Below are 14,971 nucleotides of genomic sequence, written 5' to 3' on the forward strand. Positions count from 1 at the left end.
ATCTTCCTCCCTCCTTTTCTTTTTCACCTTTTCTTTCTTTCTTTTTCACCCTTCCCTCCCTCCCTCCCTCCCTTTCCTTTTCACCTTTTCTTTCTTTCTTTCTTTCTTTCTTTCTTTCTTTCTTTCTTTCTTTCTTTCTTTATCTTCCTCCCTCCTTTTCTTTTTCACCTTTTTTCTTTCTTTTCCACCCTTCCCTCCCTCCCTTTCTTTCTTTTTCACCTTTTCTTTTTTTCTTTTTCAGCCTGCCCTCCCTCCCTCCCTCCCTCCCTCCCTCTTTCCTTCTTTCTTTCCTTCCTTCCTTCCTTCCTTCCTTCCTTCCTTCCTTCCTTCCTTCCTTCCTTCCTTCCTGGAACTGGACTCCGGCCAATTTAAATTCCGCCGAGGTTGAAGAACACTCATCTAAGCCCTCCTTTTTATTGATTTGTCAATAAATTTGTCACAGAGTGAGTCCCTCCTAGGATGACCTCTGTCCCTGCCCCACTGCATTCCCAGGCACGGGGAACCCCCAGACCAACCGGCCCCACCTTGCCCAGAACTGAGTGAGCCTCTCTTTCCAAGCCCCAGCACCCAATGCAGCCTTCCTGGCTCTGGGTGTCGGGAGCTGCAGCCTTCTGCATGCTGGTGGACCCCAACTCCCAACTCAGCCGCCCCAGGGGGGAAGATGCAAAAATGCAACAACCCCCCACACACACACACCTCCTGCCCAGCCACCCTGCAAATCTACAAAGCTGCTTTTTCTCTGCCTTCATTGGAAGCAAGAACGGACAGGCAGAGAGAACCGCTAAGCATTTCGCCCGCATTAATCACGCAGCTTAAGTCACGGTCGTAAATAGAGGAGGGAAGTGGTGAATCCTTGGACTGGGTCTATGCTTCTGGGGTGAGAGTCATCTGCGGTTTATTGGCAAAGCCAACAGCCAGCCAACTCGCGGCTGGATTGTCATGCAAACTCGCCCTCTGGGGGGGGTGGGGGGGAGGGACAGAGCAGTTGGGAAAAAAGAAGTTGGCACACCCCTGTCAAGCCACCCCATTAAGGGGTTTTGGCACCTGAGAAGGCAGAGCATGGCCTCAAGGTGTCGGAGCATCTGTTTCACACGCCAGCGGCCCCCTCCCCAACCCCCTTCGCCCGCCCCATCATCATCAAAATTGCAGTGGCCTTTGGTCATCGCAGCAGGCCAGCTGTGGGGGATGGCGTCAATGTGTCCGTAGCTGCCCATTCCCTGCCCCCCCCCCAATCCAGCCTTTGGGCCCCCCTGCCTGCCCTTGAGAGACAGCAAGGGAAGTTGAGGAGAAGAGGGAGGACAGTGATCCAGCGGAACTCCTTGCCTCCAGAATTTGGGAGGGCTTCCTCACTGGAGGCTTCTAAGGAGAAACTGGACAGCCCCTTGCCTGGAATGGGATAGGGTCTCCTGCTTGAGCGGGGTGGGTGGGTGGGGTGGGCTAGAAGACCTCCAAGGTCCCTTCCAGAGAAAGAGAGAGAGAGAGAGAGAGAGAAAGAAACAGAAAGAGAAAGAAAGAGGCAGAAAAAGAGAGAGAAATAGAAAAAGAAAAAAGAGAGAAAGAAAGAAAAAGAGAAACAAAGAGGGAGAAAAAGAAAGAAATAGAAAAAGAAAAAGAAAAGAGAGAGAAAGAGAAAGAAAAAGAGAGATAAAGGGAGAAATAGAGAGAGAAATAGAAAAAGAAAAAAAAGAAAAAAGAGAAAGAGAGAAAAAAAGAGAGAAAAAGAGAGAGAGAGAGAAATAGAAAAAGAAGAGAGAGAGAGAAAGAGAGAAATAGAAAAAGAAGAGAGAGAGAGAAATAGAAAAAGAAGAGAGAGAAATAGAAAAAGAAGAGAGAGAGAAAGAGAGAGAAATAGAAAAAAAAGAGAGAAAGAGAGAAAGAAAAAAAGAGAAAAAGAGAGAGAAAAAGAGAGAAAAAGAGAGAGAAAAAGAGAGAGAAATAGAAAAAGGAGAGAGAGAGAGAGAGAGAGAGTTATCTGCCAGGCCTGATGCCAAATGGGAAGGGGTGACACTGGGCTCACTGGAGAAGGACGTTGTTGTTGATGGGCCGGCTTGCAAAGGGGAGGGGGTCCCTGAGGCATTGCCAGTTGCCCCCTGGAGCTGGCATCCTTCTGAGCCCCGTGCCGTCCCATCTTAAGTGCAGGCCGCTCGCTCGCTGGTAAAGCCAGCCATTTGCATGCCTGGGGCAGCCGGATGAGCAGATGTGGCTTCCTAAAGGTGGCTGAATGTTTCCTGACAGTGAGGACAATCGGTGGAACGGAGCGTGGTGGGTGCTCCATCTCCGGAGGTTTTTAAGAATGGCAAAGGGTCTCTGGCTTGAGCAGTGGGTTGGGCTAGAAGACCTCCAAGGTCCCTTCCAACTCTGTTATTCCTTTAAATGCAAGGGTGCCCCTACTCGAGATAGGCCAGGCTCTATCTTGGTGTCTTGGCTCTAGAGATGCATCAGGCAGAACTTAGCTTCTCCAGCTTCTCCCTTTCCTGCCCTGCTGATCAGCTCTTGGCCCTGGCTGCACCAGATTGCCAGCAGTGGATGGTCAGTCCGGTTCTGAGGATTCCAGGCCTGCGGAGTGTCCCCACCACCAAGCCCCCCCACCACACCCACACCTCTTTGAGTCTGTCTATAAATGGACTGCAGACGAGCCCCTCCCTCCCTTTCCCCTTTGGCTGGAGGCAGGGGCCGGGAGGGAGGGAGGGGCGGGCTGGTGGCCGGGCATTCAGTGGCACAGGCTTTGGAAAGGAAAGCGTGGCTGCCAACAACAGCGCCGGCCACTTCAGTGGGACAGAAAGAGAACTTCCGCTTGGACTAATTGTTTCATCTGAGTACAGCTCCCCAGAGAGAAGACGCTGGATCCCAGCCGGCGCCCCCCCCCCCCCCCAGATTTCCCCTCCCAGCCTCACGTTGGGATTTTGGCTGGGGCTGTGCCAGATGACTGTCTGCTGAACCCTGAGCCGAGGCCCCGACGACAACGGGCCGAAGACTGTCCATTCTTTTCCCCAGCAGGATTGATTTGGAAGATAGTCAGGTCCCCTTCCAGTATCTCAGGGGCTGCCCCAAATAAGAGGGGGGCGGCGGTCAAGCTGTCCTCCAAAGCACCTGAAGGCAGGAGAAGAAGCAGTGGATGGAAACCAATCAAGGAGAGAAGCAACCTGGAACTCAGGGAGGGAGGGAGGGAGGGAGGAGAGAGGCAGAGGAAGGAAGGAAGGAAGGAAGGAAGGAAGGAAGGAAGGAAGGAAGGAAGGAAGGAAGGAGGGAGGGAGGGAGGAGAGAGGCAGAGGAAGGAAGGAAGGAAGGAAGGAAGGAGGGAGGGAGGGAGGAGAGAGGCAAAGGAAGGAAGGAAGGGAGAGAGGCAGAGGAAGGAAAGAAGGGGAAGGAAGGAAGGAAGGGAGGAAGGAAGGGAGAGAGGCAGAGGAAGGAAAGAAGGTGAAGAAAGGAAGGAAGGGAGGAAGGAAGGGAGAGAGGCAAAGGAAGGAAGGAATCATGAACATCATCTCAAAAGAAAATGGCTATGACCGGAAAAACAGCCACTTACATAAAGGGGTCACTGCTATCATTGGGGAGGGGGGTATCATCAGTCCAACTGGCCAAGCTGGTTCCACTGGGAAAAGGTGAGCCAGCAGGGCAGGGGTGAGATGGGGGACACGAACCAAAGATGCCCGTTTGTCCTCTTGGGGGGGGGGAAACAGGGGCAGTTGAGCTGATGGGAACCAGCAGCGCCTGGGAAGGCCTCTCTGCGGGTCTTTAGGGAGACAAACGGCCGCTCCTTCTCAAGGTGGGACATTTCACCCGCCGGGCGACGAGCCCCTCCTGTCCCTGGGGCAGAAAGCCCGCGGCCTTAATGAGGGGCGGGCGACAGGGGACTTCCTTTCCCAGCCCGTGGGGAGCCTGGGAAGCACACTTTGCAAGTCAAAGGGGCAAGCTGGCCTCCCTCCCACCCAGCGGTGGCCTTCGAAATCTCACACCCCGAAATCTCACACCCCGGAGCCACCTGCTCCTCTGGCTCTCCTTCAAACATTTCCCCACCCACCCACCCTCTCGTGCCACACACACACACCCCCAAGGCCCGTGTGTCTGGGGTTATTTTGGGGGCTGGCTCGGAGGCCTCTCTGCCCTGCCCGTGCCCCCTTCGACTTTCATCCAGACAAAGGAACCAGTTCACCACCCTCAGCCCTGCTTCTCCCGCCCCGCCCGCCCGACTTCAGAAGCTTTTGCAAACCCAGGATTAGAACAAAAACAGGTGGGGTGGTGGAAACAATGCAAAGAAGTGGGGGGGGGGAGGAACAATAGGTTGGAGACACATGTGTGCAAAGCCTGGGTTGTTGTTGTTGTTTTCCCCCTGTCTCAGGCAGGAAGTTTGAAGTGGGCTTGAGGGACGTCAACAGGCAGATCTTCCTCCCTTGACTTGGCTTGTCAGAAGGTTGCCAAAAGGAGGATCACTTGAGCCCGGGGGACGCGGCAACCATCATAAATGTGAGTCAGTTGCCAAGCCTCTGAATTTTGATCAGGTGAACTGCAACGGTTGTAAGTGTGAAAAACGGTCATGCCAAAAAAAATTTTCCCCCACCGGTGCCGCTGTAACTTTGAACGGTCGCTAAATGGACTACCTTTGTCTTCCGTGACCCCTTCTGTGGACACCTCTGCTTTTTGTTGTTCTAGGGTAGAATAACAATCTCTTAACACACACACACACACACACACACACACACACACACACACACACCCTCCGTCAAGTTTCTCTCCTCGCTTCTTCACACTCCATAAAACCAAGGATGGGCTTGCTTTGAGTTCCTTTTCCCACACTTTCTGTTCTTGGCTTAGCTGTGAAAAGCCAGCTGGATGAACTTTGGGCCAGTCACCAGGAGGCGGTGAGTTCTAGTCCCGCCTTAGGCATGAAAGCCGGCTGGGTGACTTCGGGCCAGTCATCACGGGACCATGAGTTCTAATCCTACCTTAGTCATGGAAGCTGGCTGGGTGACTTTGGGCCAATCACCAATCACTCTTTCTCTGTCTCTCTTGCTCTCTCTCCCTCTCTCTCTCTCTCTCTCTTTCTGTCTCTCTTGCTCTCTCTCTCTCTCTCTCTCTCTGCCCTTCCCCTTCAGCATTCTTCCATCCCCAGCAACACCCGCAACCTTCTTAGTTACCCCATTCTGGCCTAGAGAAAAGGGCGACAGCAACACAACAGGTCCAAAGAAAGCTTTGAGGCTCTGTGAAAGCAAGTGGTGGGAGGGCACACACACACACACACACACACACACACACACACACAGAGAGAGAGAGAGAGAGAGAGAGAGAGAGAGAGAGAGAGAGAGAGAGAGAGAGAGAGAGAGGTTTCTCATGCATGTCACTCAAGCTGACTTTTCACATCGGGGTGGAAGAACAAATAAAGGGGGCCGCCACCAAAGCTGGGCAGACGGTTTAATCGATCTCCAACATTTTTGTTTCCATCCGCGTATGTGGCTGAGGAACGCCGGTCTTCTCAGATGTGGAACTGGTTTGGACAGTCCTAAGCCATCAGTCTGGTTTATTTATTTAATTTATTGATTAGACTTTCAACTTTATTGCGGTGAACATACATAATATTCCTCCCCCCCTCTTATTCTCCCCACAACAACAATCCTGTGAGGTGGGGTAGGCAGAGAGATGGGGGGGGGGGAAGAGACTGGCCAAAAGTCACCCAGTTAGATTTCAAGCCTAAAGCTGGACTGGAACTCACAGTCACCTGGTGATTGATTGGCCAAAGGTCACCCAGCCAGCTTTCGTATCTAAGGTAGAACTAGAACTTACCATCTCCTGGTGATTGGCCAAAGGTTACCCAGCCGGCTTCTATGGCTAAGGCAGAACTAGAATTCACCATCTCCTAGTGATTGGCCTAAAGTCACCCCAGCCGTCGTTCATGCTTAAGACAGGACTAGAACTCACCGTCTCCTGGTTTCTCGGCCCCAGCTCCTTAACCACTACCCCAAACTTGATTGTTAACCAAGATGCAATGCTTCAAGCCCTAACTAAGCAATGATACGGCTTTAGCACATTGGGTGAACATAACCATCCAGGCCAGCAGTTCAGATTTGAGTCAAGGCGAGGCGAGAGGCGTGTTTAAATGAAATTCCTTCGTGATGGAATTGATCGTTTCAGATGCAATCCGTGCTGTGGCTCGGGTGCCATAGTGGTTTGCTGGTTTTCTAAAAAGGAGAGAGGGGGGCGGTAGATGTATATATCTATGTATATATGCATATAAGTATATATGTACATTTTACTGAAAAGTCCAGTAAAAAACCTCAAGCATGCAAAACTGTCATTGTCATGGAATGTGTTCCTCATGGCTAACCAAGGATAAAAATCCCTCCTATTTTTTCCCTGGGGAAAACGTTGTTTAATCTTTTAACCACATACAAATAAACACTTGGAAGAAATCCGTGTGGGGAAGGGATAAAGAAAGTCTAGCAACCAGGCTTCCAAGGAGGGGCTGGCTTCCACTTCATTTCGCTCTTCATTTTTATTAATTAACCCCATTTGATTTGATTTCATAGCTGCTGACCCCACTCTGGGCAGCTTATATTTGAAAAGAATAAAAAATAATATTTTACCCATCCCTCCAAAATAAAGAACTATCATGACATTGTTTTAATAAACATTCTTAAACTAGTCTAAGTTATCCGCATGTTTTTAATTGGGTCAGAATTGAAACTTTTTTTTTTAAAGTAATGTGGAACTGTTTCCAATGATACAAGGAAACGTCCAAAACTCCCGATTGGTTTATAATTCCCTCTACTGCATTCTATTCTATTCTATTCTATTCTATTCTATTCTATTCTATTCTATTCTATTCTATTCTATTCTATTCTATTCTATTCTATTCTATTCTACTCTGTTCTGTTCTATTCTATTCTATTATTCTATTCTATTCTATTCTATTCTATTCTATTCTATTCTATTCTATTCTATTCTATTCTATTCTATTCTATTCTATTCTATTCTATTCTATTCTATTCTAGCAATTTTTGTACTGTATGTTACAGTTTATTTCTTCGAACGCATCCAAATGTTTAATCAAAGGCACCAAATTTTGTTGGCTGCGTCTCCTGAATCTTGCTGAGCTGCAGCTCACCAAAATGGATACCTTTCCATCATTTTTTTATTTTTTAGAAAAAGTGCTACCGGGCTTCTGTTTTTTGGCTACCAGAACCTAACACGGTTCTCTTCCTAGAGGGATTCCTCTCAAAAGCCCTTCTTTGCTGATCTAAGCAATGAAGGAAAAGCTGTTTCGATGACATTTCCATCCAGCCATCTGCATTTTGCATTTCCAGCAACACCCGATGTAACACAGAAAGCAGATTTTTCCATAAACAAACATCTGCCTTCTATTGAAGAATAAATTTAGCAATCCAGCGACAACTAATTAACCCAAAGAAACAGGCCAAAAAAACCGAGAGCCATAAAGCAGCAAGAGTCAAATCGCTGAAAGAAGTCAAAACCCAACAAAAGAAACTTTGTTTTAAAAAAAGTTATTTTGTCAGAAAAAAAAGGAAAAAAAGCCCTCCCAAAACTAAATGGCAATGGCTTTGATTCCTCATGCTGGACCAACTTTGGTAGAATTATTGATTTACTGATTGAAGAACAGGATTAAAAGCCGAAGTCACTCTCTCCCTAAGGGAATATTATTATTATTATTATTATTATTATTGTTGTTGTTGTTGTTGTTGTTGTTGTTTGTTGTTATCATTATCATTAATAATAATAATAATAATAATAATAATAATAATAATAATAATAATAATAATAGTAATAAACAGAAACAGCAATTGTCTGCCTAGCATGCAAAGGGCTGCCTCAGCTAGGCTAAAGCTTCTCAGAGTTAGCCATATAAACAAAGCGAAAGTAAGACCAGTTGATGCCTTAAACCAGGGGTCTTCCAACTTGGCCCTTTTATGACTTGTGGACTTCAACTCCCAGAATTCCTCAGCTAGCATGCCTGGCTGAGGAATTCTGGGAGTTGAAGTCCAGAAATCATAAAAGGGTCAAGTTGGAAGACCCTTGCCTTAAACACAGCCCAACAGTGGTGTCCCTTGGCCCTTCCAATGCTGAATTGAAAACACACTAAGATTTGATAAATGCTGAAAAATCAAATCAAGGATGGTAGTGGAAGAGTTAAGTTAACTCTTCAAACCCTCTCCCTTCTAGCACTGATGAGGTCACCTAGTTGGGTCATGAAATGTCTGCAAGAAAACCAAGCTCAGAGAGCACCAAGGACCCCACAGTCCTCCTCCTCCTCCTCCTCTTCTTCCTCCCTTCACACCCCACTCCCTTCCAGCACTGATGATGTTACTTCATTGGGTCATGAAACATCTACAAGAAAGCAGCCAATCTGAGAGAGCCCCAAGGACGAAGTCTCCTGTTGCAAAGGAAAACGGACAGAAGGAAGGAGTCAGGTTGGGGCTGGGCAAAATCCCAGGAATTCTGCTAGCAAAGATGCACGACTGCAGCTACTAGGGCAGAAATGAAGAAGATGCCTCGATGCCTTGTGCCTTCTCCAAGTCATCCAACACCCCTGACCCATTTTTCTTTCCACAATGGCCCACAGCCGCTTCAGACATCCCGGCCCTTGTTCTCTCATTCTCCTCCTGGGCTTTCGTTTTTTTTTCCCCTCTGCTTTCAGGCCTGGCCTGGAACAAAGCGAAGAGTTTGGCGTAGCTGGAGAGAGAGGAAATGAAGCCCCCTTGACACCCAGCACCCTCTCTTTCCATTAGCCTTTCAGAAAACAAGCCTCACATTCAGAAGAGGGGATGGGCCTGAACAATCAATGCCCGAGGCATGAGAATCAGGTGTCAGCCGATTCAGGGGACCCAAAACTCTTTTTCACCGAGTTCTTTTATTTTTATTTTTTTTATCTCTCTCTCTCTCTCTCTCTCTCTCTCTCTCTCTCTCTCTCTCTCTCTCTCTCTCTCTCTCGTTTGGAGGACGGGCTTTTCAAAAAGGACTTGGTATCTGAGATTAAGTTTTCTCCCAGAGGAATTGTTGGCTCTTTATTGTCCTTCTGTCTATGGGAATCAAAAGGCCTCCAAGCCAACCAACAATGGAGAAAGGGATCTCTCATCCAGACTTTGCCAGAGAGAAACTTAGTTCTCCTCCTCCTCCTCCTCCACCTCTCCCCTTTTACTCAGGGATCAAGAGGCCTAGCTTTTAACCCCATTTAAAATTCCCATTTTTCGACTTGGGTACGTTACCAGGCGGCGTGTCCATGCAACACATCGCTGGGAGAAGACCAAGTCCTCCGGAGCAATTCTCCAATTTGGCTTCCCCCCACCCCCACTGTTGGAATTAAAAGAAGCTCCTGGCTCTTAAATGAATCAGACCGAACCTGGCCTGCTTTTATTTTCGCTAAAGAATGTGCAGTTTGGAACATGCAAGGATCTCCTTGCAGTTTCAGGGCCTCGCAAGAGTCTCCTCCAACACCACAATTCGAAAGCACCCATCCTTACGCTCCATATTTCACAGCCATAAATTACTTAACGCTGTTCCTAACCAGATACAAAACGTGACGTTTCTCCCTATTAAATTCCATCCCTTTAATTGATCCAGAATCATACTGTAATTCGCTGCTTCTTCGCTTGGAAGCAATCAGGTGCCATCCCTGAGACTTAAACATGCCTTATATGTGATTGGCATCATCGGTCAACTTGCCACGAGTAATTTATTCTTTGCCAGATGGATGAGAAAAAAACCAAAGCAACAACTGAAGCTGCCACATCTGCAGTTTCTCTATACCGAGTGACGTCACCGGTGCTTTAACGGAGCCCCATCTCTTCCATGGATGGAAGACCTCCGAGTCTTGTTCCAGATGTGCTCTACAATATTTTTCCCCCATCTGGAGATTCTTCATCCACGCCTGGTATGTGCAATTGATGAGAGGATAAACAAGGCATACATACCAGCCGTAGAGCTGAGCCTCGTCTCGTGGAAGCCCTCCCAACAATACGCAATCGGCAAAAACTGCAGCTACAGCTCATTGATCTTGCTTGATGGTTCCTGTTTCAAAAAGCCTCTGAGATGAGTTTGACATGCCAACGGTCTCTCAACGATGCGCGGGTCATCGTTCTGCCGTGGAGAGCTCCATCAAGGAGAAAGGGACCAACGGGGGAAATGCTTTTCACCAGTGGGTAAGTTAAGGCTGTGAAGTTGTTCAAAGTGGAAGCGTCACCTTCTCCCTGCACCCAGTTTTCGAAGGACAGCCAATCTCGCTTCCCAACTCAGTTGCTCTTAAACAGGATCCCGTCTGTCCAGCAATGGCTAACAAAAGTGCTGGGAAAATACAATTTTGGTGGACGCAGTATAAGGAAGCTGTTGAGACCCTGGGGGGGGGGGAAAGTGCAGAGAAGAGCAACAAAGATGGTTAGTAGGCTGGAGGCTAAAATATACGAAGAACAGTTGCAGGAATTGGGCATGTCTACTTTAGTGAAAAGAAGGACTAGTGTGACAAGGTAGCAGTCTTCCAATATTTGAGGGGTTGCTACAAAAAAAGAAGGGGGAGGGGGGGTCAACCTATAATCCAAAGCACCAGAAGGCAGGGCAGGAAGCAACGGATGGAAACTAAGCAAGGAGAGAAGCAACCTAGAACTAAGGAGAACAATTAATTGGTAGAACGACTTGCCCCCAGAAGTTGTGGGTGCTCCATCACTGGAGGCTTTTAAGAAGAGATTGGACAACCATTTGTCTGAAAGGGCTTAGAGTTCCTGCTTGAGCGGGGGGGGGGGGAGGACGTGGGGGGGTGTGGACTAGAAGACCTGCAAGGTACTGTTATTCTGTTTTGTTAAACAGAAAGTGAGATGATCAATGACCATCACAAATAAAGACTGAACAATGAGAGCTGTTTTCCAGCTCTTATTCTCCAAAGCTCCTGAGGACGAGACAGGAAATAATGGGTGGAAACTGCTTAAGGAGAGATGCAACCAGAACTAAGGAGAAATTTCCTGACAGTGAGAACAATTAATCCTTGGAACAACTTGCCTCCAGAAGTTGTGGGTGCTCCATCACTGGAGGTTTTCAAGAAGAGATTGGGCAAATGTTTGTCCAGGATTGTATAAGGACTCCTGCCTTGGGGTTGGACTACAAGACCTCCCTATTCTATTCTATTCTATTCTATTCTATTCTATTCTATTCTATTCTATTCTATTCTATTCTATTCTATTCTATTCTATTCTATTCTATTCTATTCTATTCTATTCTATTCTATTCTATTCCTATTCTACAATCTGTCTATTCTATTCTATTCTATTCTATTCTATTCTATTCTATTCTATTCTATTCTATTCTATTCTATTCTATTCTATTCTATTCTATTCTATTCTATTCTATTACTATTCTACAATCTGTCTATTCTATTCTATTCTATTCTATTCTATTCTATTCTATTCTATTCTATTCTATTCTATTCTATTCTATTCTACATCTACACAACATGTGTCAATGGAGTGTCATTATCATTCCAACAATCTGCTTCAATGGACCAGATCCCTGAACCCAGTTCCTTCTCAACTTGGTTGCTTCACCTCTCTGATATAAATCTCCTTCTGCATGAATCAGTCAAGAATTTCCCCTGAGGATTCCCAATTAGTCTCAGCCACGAAAGAACACCAAAGGACGATCTATTCGGAGGAAAATAAAGCTCTCCAAAACAACAACAGCAATGACAAAAAACACAAGGCCCCTAAGAACATGGGCCGTTTCCAAAGCAACACCTCCACCTCCCTCATGGAAGGGGGGGAAAGTGGTCAATTACCCCGAGAACAACAACTTCCAAAAAAAAGAGTGCCCCCAAACCTACGTCCTGAGTCCTTTATGGGGGAGCCTGAATTTTCCCCTTGTCTTCGCCATTCCTGCCGAGTCGAAAGGGCCACCATGTTACCGTTAATCAGCCAGAAACTCCTGCACAAAAGGAGGACTGAGGGCTCTTTGTTCGGGCGTCCCCAGTCTTGAGAGCTGCGTAAGGAGACGAGGAGGGAGAGCTGGCCAGCAGAGATTGGCATTGCCAGGGCAATGGTGCCGGGAAGCTCTTAATTGGGACGGATTCTCTAGTGAGAAGCCGGGCAGAAGAATAGAAGGTTACATCCGCCTGGAAGAGCCTGTCGCAGTGGTGAGAACTGGCTTGGCCTCCAAGTGCAGGAGGGAAACGGGCCAAAGAGGGGCACGTGAGCGGCATCCTAATGAGGGACGTGGTCCTCCTGCTGCCGGGTAGGCTGTTCCCAAAGGAGGAGAAGGAACTACTCTGTCCCTCCAAATTTCAGCCACCCTTTGGGATGGCCAACCGTCCAGCCTGCCAGATCGGATAGGGTAGATTAATGGCCTGTGGGAAAGACCTTTGGGAGACTGGGTGAAGGGCCATAGTAATTAGCACTCAGATTGAGATACCACTTCACAATGCTTCACAGCCCTCTCTAAGTGGTTTGCAGAGTCAGCCTATCACCCCCAACAACCTGGGATCTCATTTTACTGACCTCGGAAGGATGGAAGGCTGAGTCAGCCTTGCGCTGGTCAGGATCGAACTCCTGGCAGTGGGCAGAGTTAGGCTGCAGACAGCTCCTAATGCTGTCTAGGGCAGGGGTAGGCAACCTTGGCTCTTTTATGACTCGTGGACTTCAACTCCCAGAATTCCTGAGCCAACATGGCTCAGCTTGGAAACCTCTCCTTTTCTCCTCAGAGTGGCTGGCTCGGAATTCTGGGAGTTGAAGTCCACGAGTCATAAAAGAGCCAAGGTTGCCTACCCCTGGTCTAGGGAATGGTTAGATAAGAGACAGCATGGCCCAGAGTTGGATAATGGGCAGGGGAAGAGGCTCCAAAGAAACAGAATAACAGAGTCAGAAGGGACTGTGGAGGTCTTCTAGTCCAACCCCCTGCTCAGGCAGGAAACCCTACACCATATCAGATAAACGGTTGTCCAATCTCTTCGTGAAAACCTCCAGCGTTGGAGCACCCACAACTTCTGGAGGCAAGTCGTTCCACTGGTTAATGGTTTTCACTGTCAGAACATTTCTCCTTAGTTCTAGGTTCTAGGCTCACGTTCTCCTGAGCTTGGGGCAGAATGTTCTAAGGTCAGAATTGGACTTTTAGACCTCCAAATATTTTTTTTCCCCGATCCATCCCCCTTTTTGGTGTGTGTGTGTGTGTGAAAGCATTTACGGGCTTGAGTTGTGCCTTTGGAAGTCACAAGGAGCCATCTGCTTCGTGTCTTCACCTGCCGACAAGTTCTGTCAACACCAGGGAGATGATGTTGGTCAACCCACAAAGCGTTGAGCTGTTGACTTTAATTTCCAAAGTGTCGTTCTGGCTCTTTGGTTCTGCACATTGTTTCCCAGGACCAGTTGAGGTGACGGGACCGACAGCAATTTCCACACAAGGCTTTGGGGATTTACAAATCCAGCAAGATGAGTCAGAGAAATGTGACATTTCGGTGGCAAAAGACAGAGATGACCAGCCCTAACTTCCAATCCCCCCCCCCCAAATATTTGGGGTGGGAGGAAGAAAGCGGAAGAATAGATGGAGAAAAGGAACTCAGATCTTACATCTTTGGCTGATGTTCCACGGTGAATCATATTCCCAGTCACATTATCATAGCTTAAATCTGCCTTTTTAATCCCATTATCCCATTCTATTTTAAACAGCCTTCACAGGAAATTGAAATTTGCTTCTATGGAGGAGAGATCATCGCATTGAGAAATCATGATTTCTAAGACTTTGTGCTGCAACCATCTCTCTTTTGCCAATTAAAACACACACCCAAAGCGAAGAAATACATTTCCAGGGAAGGAAAACCTAGACAGACATAACACAGTCTTCAAAATAAACCTCCAGCCACAGACTGTGCCACACCTGAACGTGGGCCACGTACAAACACGTGCACCCTCTTGCGTCTTTGTGCACGAGGTGAGACGAAGTAAGGAAGGGAGAAAAAAAAAAAGTTAAGTGTTTCCAGAGTTGCTCGATCTGGAATAAATTTAATTTCTGGTAAGTTGGCAAACTGAAAAAGCATTTTAAAAAAATAAAAACCCACAACAACGCACTGGACTAGTTACAAAGGGGATAATCGAATCAAATTGCTGGACTGGACGCTGGGAAGATTTCGTTTGCGAGTGTTTGATTGGTTTTTGTTTTTGACTCGCTTCCAAGAACTATCACTTGGCTATCAGGCTGAAGTGCTGTTATCTCGCAGAATTGTGTTTGTTTTCCAGGACCATCAGGAACAGAAGCCCACAGCCCTCCTCCTCCTCCTCCTCCCCCCCTCCTCCTCCTTTTTGCTCCCACACGCAAGGGACCTTGAGCCATCTGCTCCCTTTGGAAGGGATTTCTAAATTTCCCAGGGTTGTGATGTTCGGGAGAAACAGCAGGTGAGGAGCGGGGGGGGGGGGCAGGGGAAAGCTAGTTAAACAGTGATGAATCCCGCAGGCCAGATGCGAAGGGGATGAGACAAGGTATGAGGGGCTGTGAACTAGCCCATGGAAAGTTTTCCCAGCTGCATGTATGCCATTAAGCTCCCGGTGCATCCACTGCTGTCCGTATGGACAACAAAAGCGGAGCGGTTAAGTGGAATTAGACAGCCACCGCTCTTTAACACTCGACAGATGGAACTTGGCTGGTGTTTGGCTGGTCCCTCTCCAGCCTCCTGGTCCACTCCTCCTGAGATGGAGTCACGGACAGGAAATCCTGTGCCACAGGAAAACAGAGTTGGAAGGGCCCTTGGAGGTCTTCTAGTCCAACCCGCTGCACTCCGTCAAGAAACCTTGGACCATTTCAGACAAACGGTTGTCCAATCTCTTCTTAAAAACTTCCAGTGTTGGAGCATTCACAGCTTCTGAAGGCAAGTGGTTCCACTGACGTTCTAACAGTCAGGAAAATTCCTCCTTAATTCCAGGTTGCTCCTCTCCTTGATTAGTTTCCATCTGTTGCTTCTTGTCCTGCCTTCGGGCGCTTTGGAGAAAAGGTGGAACCC

This window comes from Vipera ursinii (assembly GCF_947247035.1).
Source record: "Vipera ursinii genome assembly, chromosome: 13".
In the NCBI taxonomy this organism is placed as follows: domain Eukaryota; kingdom Metazoa; phylum Chordata; class Lepidosauria; order Squamata; family Viperidae; genus Vipera; species Vipera ursinii.